We start from the raw sequence: 12,304 nt of genomic DNA on the forward strand, positions 1-12,304 counted from the left end.
TTGATCCCTGGGTTAGGAAGATGCATTGGAGAAGGGAACAGCTACCCACTCTGGTATTCTGGCCTGGAGAATTCCATGGACTGTATAGTCCATGGGGTCACAAAGAGTCGGACAAGACTGAGTGGCTTTCTCTTTCAACTTTCTGGGCAGTCCATTTAAGGAGCTCTGATAGCTAACAGTTACTGCTCAGTGTGCTAAACATTCTCAAAATACTGGCTCCTCTGGAATGGATAAAGAAGATGTGGTGCATACATGCAATGAAATATTACTGAGCCATTAAAATGAATGAAATAATGTCATTCACAGCAACGCGGATGCACCCAGAGATTGTCCATCCATCCATACTGAATGAAGCAAGTTAGACAGAGAGAAATATTGCATGATGTCCCATATATGTGGAATCTAAAAAGAAATGAGACATGCGAATTTATTTACAGAACACAAACAGCCTCACAGACTTAGAGAACAAACTTATGGTTAACAGTGGGGAAGGTTGTGGGGATGGGATGGATGGGGAGTTTGGGATGGTCATGTACACACTGCTATATTTAAAATGGATAACTAACAAAGACCTACTGTATAGCAAAGGGAACTCTGCTCAATGCTATGTGGCAGCCTGGATGGGAGGGGAGTTTGGGGGAGAATGGATACATGAGTATGTATGGCTGAGACACTCTGCTGTCCACCTGAAACTATCGCAACATTGTTAATCTGCTATACCCCAATACAAAATTTAAAAATTCAAAAAATTATTGCCTCCTCTGATCATCATATTGAACTATGAGGTAGTAACTGCTTTAATATCCATTTTCCAGATAAGCAATATGAGGATTTGAAGAAAATGGCCACCCAGGTTTTAGTGATAAACCTACTATTCTGCTTCCAGAATCAAACGTTTGCCCTTTTTGAGTTTAGACAAATTTACACAAGTGTCGTGCATGAGTGCTAAGTCACTCTAGGCACATCCGACTCTTTGTGACCCCATGGACCATAGCCCGCCAGGCTCCTCTGTCCATGAGATGTTCCAGGCAAGAACACTGGAGTGGGTTGCCATGCCCTCCTCCAGGGGATCTTCCTGACCCGGGGATCGGACCCACGTCTCTTAGTCGCCTGCTTTGGTAGGTGGGTTCTTTACCACTAGGTCCTCCCCCCCAACCCTGGGAAGTCCTGTCCTCTTTCTTATTTGAGTATCTGGCACTGAACTTGGCACCAAGCTGACAACCAGTGATTGATGAGCAGGGAAGAGTGGACGAATGACTAGAACCATGGAGAGGATCTCTGTTGAAGTCAAGTGGAAGCTTCACCTCCATGCCCACAGCACCTTGCAAGGTGCCCAGCACACAGCGGGCACTCAATAAATGTGAAAAGAATGACTGTTGCCATGACTCAGTGCATGCGGACCCAGGGCTCTGCTTTCTCTGCAGAAGAGGGAGAGATGCTGTTTGATGCCTATCTCCCAAGCTAAGCCTTTTCATTCCTTTCCCGCCCTCCACAATAACCACATAGAAATGTGCAAAGAAAACGGTTATGTTATATCTGGTGTCCTGCTGGATTAACTTGTGGCCCAGGGGACATTATCAGTGCCAAGGATCATAATCCTTCACTCCCTATCTCTGTGCAAACAAAACTGACAAAACGCTCCCAGGGCTCTGGGAAGTAACCTTCACATTTGTGAGCGGCCGGCTCTACACGCTTTCCTCCTGAGCGGGGGTCCCCTGTCCCCTCCTCATCTTAGGAAGGAGGCTGGATGGTCCCACCAGCATCATGTAGGGTATCAGCAGCTTCACCCCAGTAATCTGACATGTGTGAAATGAGCCCGCTTATCAGTGAGGAGAGTGCCCAGCAGCTTTTAGGGATTCGGGAGGGACCTGCTGGCCGCTGCAAATCTCTCACCAGTGCGCTGGAATTTGACACTTAATATTCAAACCCAACTGCGGGCTATGTACTCAGAGGATAAAACTGGGTAATAGCACACAGACTGATGGGCTGAGCATACAAACCTCCAGTGTAAAGACTCACTTAAGAGCTTTCTGCCGCAAATGGAACTGGAAGGGAGGGAGGGAGAGAGGTCGGGGGCGAGGGAGAGGGGCTGGAAAGCAGAGTCATAGTGAAAACAAGTGAGGGAGAACCAGCATCAGAATCCCCAGTGGAATCCAGCAGTCTGATGGTGGTGGGGCTAGTGGGGCTGAGAAGAAACAAAATAACTAAACAAAGATGTATATTGCTTATCCCTTTGTCTCCTGAAACAATACGGAATGACTTAAAAACACAGTACAATAGCTCATCGTTCTGTTTAAATTCATCGTGTTTATGTTCATTATTTTTCCCACCAGGGACTCAAAACAAGAGGAACATTTCTGGAATTACACATCATCACAGAGAGACACGCAGAAGGACCATCTAGCACTTACGTGCCAACTGCCAAAACACAATTTCCCCACGTGCATTAACCTAAGAAGACTCTACACTGTCTAGCTAATTTGATAGCCTCTTGGAGAATCTCATACAGGGCTGAGCATGAAGTAGGCGCTCAATCACTGCTGATGGGTGAGTGTTATTCTATAAGAGGGCACCTTCATATCTACTGTTCCCCGTTTTATAGAAGTCCTGAACTAAGCCTGCTTAGACCAAAGGAAGTCAATGGATCTAAGTGGCCCATGTGTACACAACGTTTAAACCATTCACCATTTAAAATAATTCATGAAAAACTTGCTGATGCTGAAAAACCAATATTAAATATCTAGTTCTGACTCTTCCTGATAAACCAAAATATCCAACTGCACTGAGACCATATTTTGCACAGCAAGAATCTCATGAGCCGAGTAGCTGATGCTTCCTTTAGAAAAAGCGTGGGCTCTCCCCAGCCCCTATCCATCTCAACTGGCTCAAGTCATGTCAGTCATATATGTTACCTGTTTGACCCTCCGTAGGCATTTGGGTACCTGATGTCTGGTTCACCTATTTAGAGTGTGAGGTAAGCACTCTATCTTCATTTTATTCCCTGAAATGCTTTTTACTCTTAGGATAAACATCCATGCAGTTCTTCCCTTTGCCCAACACCCTGCTCTACCCCTGGAATTTTGAGATGGTACAAACACATGCAGGTGTACTGGCTACAAGAAGAGAATAGAATTTGATGGAAGCAATCTAAATGTCCATTGACAGACGAATGGATAAAGAAGAGGTGGTCCATATATGCAATGGAATACTACTTAGCCATGAAAAGCAGAGAAACTGGATCATATGCAGAGATGTGGATGGACCTAGAGTCTGCCATACAGAGTGAAGTAAGTCAGAAAGAGGAAAACAAATATCATATATTAACGCATATATGTGGCATCTAGGAAAATGGTACATAGATTATCTCATTTGCCAACCAGAGACACAGACACAGAGAACAAATGTATAGATGCATTTGTTGGGGGCAGGTGTTGGGATTGGGAGATAGGGATTCACATATATACAGTACTAGGCATAAAACAGAAAACTAATGAGAACCTACTGTAAAATACAGGGAACCCTACTCAGGGCTCTGCGGTGACCTAGATGGGAAGGAAATCGAAAAAAGAGGGGACATATGTATATCTATCGCTGATTCACCTTGCTGTATGTTAGAAACTAACATGACACTATAACTATATATAGTTATAACTATACCCCAATAAAAATTAAAAAAAAGAATAAAGGTTGACTCTCTGATGACATTCTGAGTGAGTAAAGTGGCTTTTCCCTTTTCGTTCTCATTATAATTGCAGAAATCTTTCAAAGGGGTAGGTGGATCTAAACCAACACACTGAGCTTTGAAACCAAAGTTTTTGATGATCACATCACTGGCTCACACATATGACCCACAGTGGCTTCCCGAAGCCTGCAGAATGCTGGAAACTGCTCAGTATCAGGGCTGCAGAACAAACTGACCTGTCGCAACAGTTCTAGACTTCTCGTCTCTTGACCATCTGATGCTGTCCACTACCACCCAGACACCACATCTCCTGGGGCCTGCCCCATATGTCTTCCTCCCTCTGGTGTCTGAGGTTGTACTTTTCCTCATTCCTTTGGCTGGAATCCCATTCTTTGATCCTCTGCAGAGGAAAACCCACCTGCGCTTCATGGTCCAATTCTAATATCATTTCCCAAGAGGAGCTGGAATTAACTTTCTCCAGTCCACGAAGGCTAAACTAGCTCCTTTGCCCTTGGATTTCTATGATCCTCTATTCACATGCCCCTACTAACAGCATATCTAAGTTATCACAGAGTGGTTTATCTCAAAGATATTTATTGCTTGTCTCTGTCCAAACTTAGACAAAGAGCTTCTTGAAGGAGAAAATTATTCCACTTTGTGTCTTGAGAGCTTATCAAAGGACCTGGTCAACACATACCTAAAGCAGAAAATGATGAGCCCAGACACAGCCGTAAGGATGCTCCAGAGAGAGGGATCTTAAATCTTGCTGGGGAGGATCAGCACAGTTTCTCAGGAGATGGAAGTTTTGAGAGGGTATCAAAATCCTTGTTTCTTGGAAGAAAAGCTATGACAAACCTAGACAGCATATTAAAAAGCAGAGACATCACTTTGCCAGCAAAGATTCATATAGTCAAAGCTATGGTTTTTCCGGTAGTCATGTATGGATGTGAGAGTTGGAATAAAGAAGTCTAAGTGCCTAACAATTGATGCTTTTGAAATGTCATCCTAGAGAAGACTCTTGAGAGTCCCTTCGCCTTTAAAGAGATCAAACCAGTCAATCCTAAAGGAAATCAACCTTGAATATTCACTGGAAGGACTGATGCTGAAGCTGATGCTCCAATACTTTAGCCACCTAATGCAAAGAGCCAACTCATTGGAAAAGACCCTGATGCTGGGAAAGACTGAAGGCAAAAGGAGAAGGGGGTGACAGCAGATGAGATGGTTGGATGCCATCACCGACTCAATGGATATTAGTCTGAGCAAACTCTGGGAGAGAGTGAAGGACAGGGAAGCCTGGTGCGCTGCAGTCCATGGAGTTGCAGAGTTCAACACGACTTAGTGACTGAACAGCAACTGTTGTAGAACTATTAATAAGAATGTGGGCTTTAAAGCCAGAGTGCCTGGGTTTAAATTCCAGCTCCAATACTTCCTGGATACATAAAGCATATTAGTCATTATTATTTGAGCTGGATTATGCAGGGCGGGTATGATTTAGACCTGAGGAGTGGACATACCCCAAGAACATAGACAGAGTCAGGGAAGAAGGGAACTGCAGGAGCCCGAAGTCAACCATATCGTAACCTTCAGCATGTCACTGTGAGTAGTGGACAATGGGTTGAAACAGGCTGGAGCCACATCAAAAAGGACTTTGAATGTCAGTCTAGGATTTTTTTTTGATCTGTGTTTTGTAAGAAGTAGAGAACTGGAATGTTCAAGGATGTGGCTCCCAGGCTGGGGTTTAGTTAACTCCTTCTTTTAGGCAAGTCTCTTCCTAACCACATCTGGAGAACAGCAAAGCTGTTAACAGGGATGTGCGGAGTCAGGCATGGACAGTTCAGGGACTTTTTGACAATGTGCCAATAAGATTGCTCATGTGGAAGGAGCAAAAATCAGTTTGAGCAGAGGAATTCCCCAGGCTGAAACACACGGGGAAGAGGAGGCACCCTCTCCCATCGTTTCATCAGTTTCTTTAAGACATTAATCTAAAACTCCACAAGACAAAGCAGGGCTTAAAGCCGACAGAAACATGGATATGAATGGGTTGGTTTTAATGTTTGAGCATCTCTGTTTGACAATGGATTATGGAATGATTTTAATGTCTTGGTAAATTCTCCAAGCTACCTCCCACCAAAAAAAAAAAAAAAAAAAAAGAATTCACATATACTTAGATTTTCTTTAAAATATTTTTTTTGAAACTGTTTCTTCCCCTGAGAAGCCACTGGAATGATTCCTACCTGTTGTATGTGATACTTTGTGGGAAAAATATTTTATTAGCCACACCTTCCTTACTTTAATGTCAGAGTTTAAAGGTACACCAGGATTCACTGAGAGTAGTCATATAGAAAAAGACATTCTTTTATCTTAAACAGTTTAGATCTGAACTGAAAGTGCATGCTCACACATACACACACACACACAAACACATACACTCCAATAAGAAGTCTACAGTTTTGGGAGATCCTAGAATGCAATGGCACCCCACTCCAGTACTCTTGCCTGGAAAATCCCATGGACGGAGGAGCCTGGAAGGCTGCAGTCCATGAGGTTGCTAAGAGTCAGACACGACTGAGCGACTTCACTTTCACTTTTCACTTTCAGTCACTGGAGAAGGAAATGGCAACCCACTCCAGTGTTCTTGCCTGGAGAATCCAGGGACAGGGGAGCCTGGCGGGCTGTCGTCTATGGGGTCGCACGGAGTCCGACATGACTGAAGCGACTTAGCAGCAGCAGCAGCAGCAGGAGGGGAAAAAAGTGAGTAAGAGAGAGACTGGGAAGAGGAAAAATAAATTGCATGTCTGGCGCTTCCGCCATGTCCTGTGGTCTCATCCTGGCAAGAGAAGGCCTGACTTTCAGAATCTCCTCTAGATGAAGCATATAGTGTCTAGTGTGGAGAGGATCATACCCTTTATTTGTCATTGTACATTTCACACAATAATAAAAAGCTACCCTGCACCACCATGGATACCTTCAGTATTAATTGAGCACCTAAGCAGTACAAAAGCCTTTTGTCCCCCATATGTGTTAAATGTGTCGGGGCCAGGATAGGAACTTTGTTCTAGTGCTACTCTCCTCTGCTTTCCGCATTCACATACTAGTCATACTGAATGAAATTACTGCTGTTTATCATGACAATCCAAGCTGCTTATCACACGTGACTAATTATAACTTTCAGGCAAAGTGGCGGAATTCATGACAAGGTAGTTTCGAAAATGTAATCCTTCCACTTTGCCTAAAAATGCTGTGGCCACAATTTCCCACATTTCTATACTCTTTCCCTCATTTTGCTTAAAAGCCTCGTCCCTCTCTTAGAATCCTGTTGCCTCTTCGCTCTATTCCCCTCGTTAAGCTGTTATATTTCCATTTCATTCTCAACTATCAAAGGTATTCAGACTTCCCCATCCTCCTTTCTCTTTCTACACTGCTTCGTGAAATCATTATTCTCTCATTGTGGGCTGATTCTTTATATTACTCATTCAATTTGCTCTCCTTACAAATGGCCTCGAGTCCTTACTACATTCAGAAGACATTTGCATTACTTTGTTCCTTCAAATTGCCTGGAAGGCATGTTTTTCCGCAGGATGCATCTAGCTCTACGTTTCCATTTTATAATTCTTATTCATTGCATCTTCTTATATGGCAGCTAGCTATACTTCGATTCAAAATTAGTATCGTTTATGGACGAGACAGATGCTGGACATGATATGAAATGGAAAGCTAGTCAAACTGGCATAAGAAAGCAGCATTCAAGCAATTTCCAATGAACAGATATAGTTCCATAAGATAAGCACTGGCAGGCTCCTGTATGTTTCCCTTCTTCTTACTGCTGTGATTAAAGTGAGAGCTGGTTGGTGTGTACCAGCTAACATCTAAGCGACTTCCTCACTTCCTATTGGTTAGTGAGTGACTTCCCCACTTTCTATTGGCTAATGAATGACTTCCTCACTTCCTATTGGTAAATGAGTGAGTTCCCCACTTTCTATTGGTTAGTGAGTGACTTCCCCACTTTCTATTGGCTAATGAGTGACTTCCTCGCTTCCTATTGGTGAGGAAGTGAGTGACTTCCTATTGGTGAATAAGTGAATGAGTGACTTTCTCACTCGTAGGTTACACTTCCTATTGGGGTTTTATTCTTTGTAGAAGCATTCACAGATAGAAAGTCAAGTTCTTCCACCAATCTTTTACTTATTTGTCTGTGCTGGGTCTTCAGTGCAGCAGATGGGATCTTCCATCTATACTGCACCATGTGGGATATGTGGTTGAGGCATGCGGGATCTAGTTCCCTGACCAGGGATTGAAACCAGGACACCTGAATAGGGAATGCAGCGTCTTAGCCCCTGGACCACCAGGAAAGTCCCCCTCCATCAATGTCTTTCCACTCTTCCTACCAAATCAATGAAATGAAAGCTGGGACATGAACAGCAAAGACTGTTCAATGGTGTGATTTGAAGGAAAGTTCATCCACATTTCTAAACAGATTCTTTGTTAATCTAAAAATACAACCCCCCGACCCTCCCCCCCACACACACAATCATTCTGTAACTTGTACACAAAGGGCACCATTGGTAGAAAAAAAAATCATAAAAGCTCATTCTGTTCAAAGTCAGGTTGTTGTTGTTCAGTTGCTCAGTCAGTCATGTCTGACTCTTTGTGACCCCATGGCCTGCAGCATGCCAGGCTTCCCTGTCCTTCACCATCTCCCAGAGCTTGCTCAGACTCATGTCCATTGAGTCAGTAATGCCATCCAACCATCTCATCCTCTGTCATCCCCTTCTCCACCTGCCTTCAATCTTTCCCAGAATCAAGGACTTTTCTAATGAGTTGGTTCTTCACATCAGGTGGCCAAAGTATTGGAGCTTCAGCTTCAGCATCAGTCCTCTCAATGAATATTCAGGGTTGATTTCCTTTAGGATGGACTGGAGATTGGATTGGTCTTGCAGTCCAAGGGACTCTCAAGAGTCTTCTCCAGCACCACAGTTTGAAAGCATCAATTCCTCAGTGCTCAGCCTTCTTTATGGTCCAACTCTCACATCTATGCATGACTACTGAGAAAACCATACCTTTGACTATATAGACCGTTGTCAGCAAAGTTGGAACCCACATGCAATTGTTATTTAACCTTTCTCACACTCCTGGGAGCTGAAGGAAATAGTTCTGTACCCTCCCAGAGTGACAGAGTATTAATGAGAAGCATTACCTTCAAAATGAATATCCAAGAATTACTGACAGCTCCAAAAAACCTCAAAGCTCCAGGATCCCAACTCACCCATCCCCACCAGGGAAAACCAGGTTCCAACACTCAACCCAGCAGACAGGCATGTCGAGATTTTCTTCCCATATCTGATTACAGAGCTAAGTCCTGGCTTCAGCTACCGAACCAGTAAAGGCAAGCAGTAGACAGTCTTACTAATAGCATAAGCCTGAAGCCAGAGTTCCCGGACTCAAATCCCAGCTCTGCTTTCTCTTGAAAGTGCACCTTAATTCACTTTCATTTTTCTCAACCTAGAAATAATAAAAACCATCATGGTACCCACACTAGGATATTCATGTAAGTTGGGATGAAATAACAGATGCATAGTAGTAAGTATATGGGGTGGCACCCACAGGTTCAAAGTCCTTGCTGCTCAGAGTGGTCTGTGATCTAAAGAACTCCCCATCCTATCATGGGGGGTTCATTTGAAAAGGCTGAACCTCAGGCTGTAAACCACATCTTGTTGTGATTGGTTAGTTGCTTAATTCGTGTCCGACTCTCTTGCAATCCCACCAGGCTCTTCTGTCCAAGGCATTTCCCAGGCAAGAATACTGGAATGGGTTGCCAGATTGAACCCACCTCTCCTGCATTACAGGCAGATTCTTTATCACTGAGCCACCAGGGGAGCCCCAACCTACATCTACTGAATCAGAATCTGCATTTTCTCTTTTTTGAGTGCTGTTTATTTTTTAAAATATATTTTCTAAAATTTATTTATTTGACTGTACTGGCTTTTAGGTGCATGTGAACATTTAGTTGTAGCATGTGGGATCTTAGTTACCTGATCAGGGACTGAACCCAGGCCCCCTGCATTGGGAGCACAGATTCCTAGCCATTGGACCACCAGGGGAGTCCCAGAAAATGCATTTTAACAAGATCTCCTGGGTGATGCCTATGCACGAAACAGCTTGAGAAACACTACTATAAATAACTTTTTATATCATCCTGATAAGCACTGTTGACCACAAATATTTTCTCCGTAAATTTCAACAGCTTGGAGATGAAATTTTAAGGGGAAATAATCTTCCTATTTGTACAATGAATCAGAGCATGCCTACTTCCCCTGGGTACCACACAAGACTAAGAGCTACACTGAGTCAGGAAGTGGACGGATGGCTCAAATGCCTTCTGAATGTCTGTTTGTAGACACAAAAACTTAAGAGCACACCAAACTCACTGATACCTAACACCACCTATTTTTAACAAGAAATTGAAGCTTAATGTGTCATAGGAAAGGGAAATGGGTCTCAGTTGAATTAGAAATCTCATTAGAAAAATGTATGTTTTACCAATATTTCCCATAGATGTTTCAACTTCAGAAATAATAGTGTGAGAACTTTAATTTTCTCTAACATTGAGGTAAATGTGCTAATGTTAGACATTCATATATGAGAGAGGGAGAAAAGTTTTAACGTGCTGTGTTACATGTTACACACATATGTGTTCCTCTGTGCGTGTCTGCATGTATGCACATATACAGATACTTCAAGCTAGCAATCTGCAAAGATCTTCATTTCCTCCCTCCTATTAAACGTTTACTCACAGAGCAGATGTTTCTTAAAGCCCAGCTAGATGCCAGGAAGGAAGGAGGGCACTGCGCTGCATTAGCAGTGGTGAGAATGAGGCTGCAGGAAACCCCTGATGCTGTGAATGTGCTGGCGGTGTTGGTTTAGTCACTAAGTCGTGTCCAACTCTTGTGACTGCCAGGCTCCTCTGTCCATGGGATTCTCCAGGTAAGAATCCTGGAGTGGCTGCCATTTCCTTCTCCAGGGGATCTTCCTGACCCAGGAATCGAACTCAGGTCTTCTGCACTGCAGGCAGATTCCTTACTGACTGAGCTACAAGGGAGGCCCTTGTGAATGGAGTAGTATTTCGTATTGTGATCGAAATGCTCAGGACCAGGTCTGACACACAGTAGGCACTCAAAACACACCTGCTGGCTAATTTAATGGGCACCATATTGGCATATACCAATTATAATACAGGACTGTTAACATGTTTGTTTTCTTCTGAAAATACAGCCAGCATAATTTTGAGTCTGAACAGATGGATGAGATAGAGCGAGTAACATCATGACTATTTTGGGCAGCACTCATTGGCCATTTTAAATACGGATTAGTCACTTTGTTCCCTTAACCCTCCGTTTCAACTTGAGAATAATAGAGTGAACTGAGTTCACTCTTGGAGACTCACTCTGCATGCAAATGCATTTTCTCAAGGTGCCACCAGTAGGGAGCAGATGACTTTAAACACCCTTGGGTGGGGTGGTGAGACTGGCACGGGCTTCACTGTTCCCTAAGCATTTCAGATCCAGTCCCACTCAAAATGTACAGATTTCTGTAGGCATTTGGGTTTGGACTCTTTGATCGAATTCTCCAACTGGTCCATACTTCATTCATTCATTCATTCAAGTTATCTCCTGCCTGTCAAGTCTGTGCCGGGCACCATCCAAGGTGTGGAGAAGATATTGCCTTGAGTGGAAATGCCATGAAGACACATCCTTGCCCCCACAGACTGTGAAGTCTAGGGCAGGGATGCAGAGATGGAACCAAGAAATATGCACCATCATTTGGGGTTATCAACTGCCCCCAAGTCCAGTCTTCTCATATCAAAGGCTATTGAATGGGATGCACTGGGGATATCTGTCACCCAAGACATTGTGTCTGGAGAGGAAGTCGCTACTACTCAGGGGAGCCTGTGCAGTGTCTGAAGAGCCACCGTTCCCTCTGTGTGGTAGCCTCAGATGACTGTTGGGTCCAGTGAGTTAACAGAAAGACCCTACGTGGAAATTACCAACAGTACAAGCGGCATCAGCCCAGAGTCCAGGCAGGGCCATCAGTAAGTCAGAGATCACTGATTCAGAATATGAGTGCTGGACTTCCCTGGCAGTCCAGTAGTTAAGAACCTGCCTGCCAGTTCAGGAGACATGCATTCGATTCCTGGTCTGGGAAGAGTCCCCACACAGTGGGGCAACTGAGCCCACGTGCTGTAACCACTGAAGCCCAAGCACCTAGAACCCATTCTCTGCAACAAGAGAAGCAACCGCAGTGAGATGCCTGAGCACCTCAACTAGAGAGCAGCCCTCACTCCCTGCAATTAGAGAGAAGTCCACAGGCAGAAACAAAGACTCAGCACAGCCAAACATAAATTAACAAATATTTTTTAACAGAATATGATGACTTAACTTTGAGGACTCACAAAACGTACCCTTACATTACTCATGACTGTGATTTCATCATCCCTTACAATGTTAACCCTGAAACTACCACATCCTAAGGGGAGTAAATATGTCTAATTCCTACAGTTATCAGGAAAAGCAGGTGCAAGCTCGTCCACTGATGAAGGAGAAAAGGAGGCATGGAGATGAAGAAACT

The sequence above is a fragment of the Capricornis sumatraensis genome, chromosome 3, assembly GCF_032405125.1.
Source record: "Capricornis sumatraensis isolate serow.1 chromosome 3, serow.2, whole genome shotgun sequence".
NCBI lineage: Eukaryota > Metazoa > Chordata > Mammalia > Artiodactyla > Bovidae > Capricornis > Capricornis sumatraensis.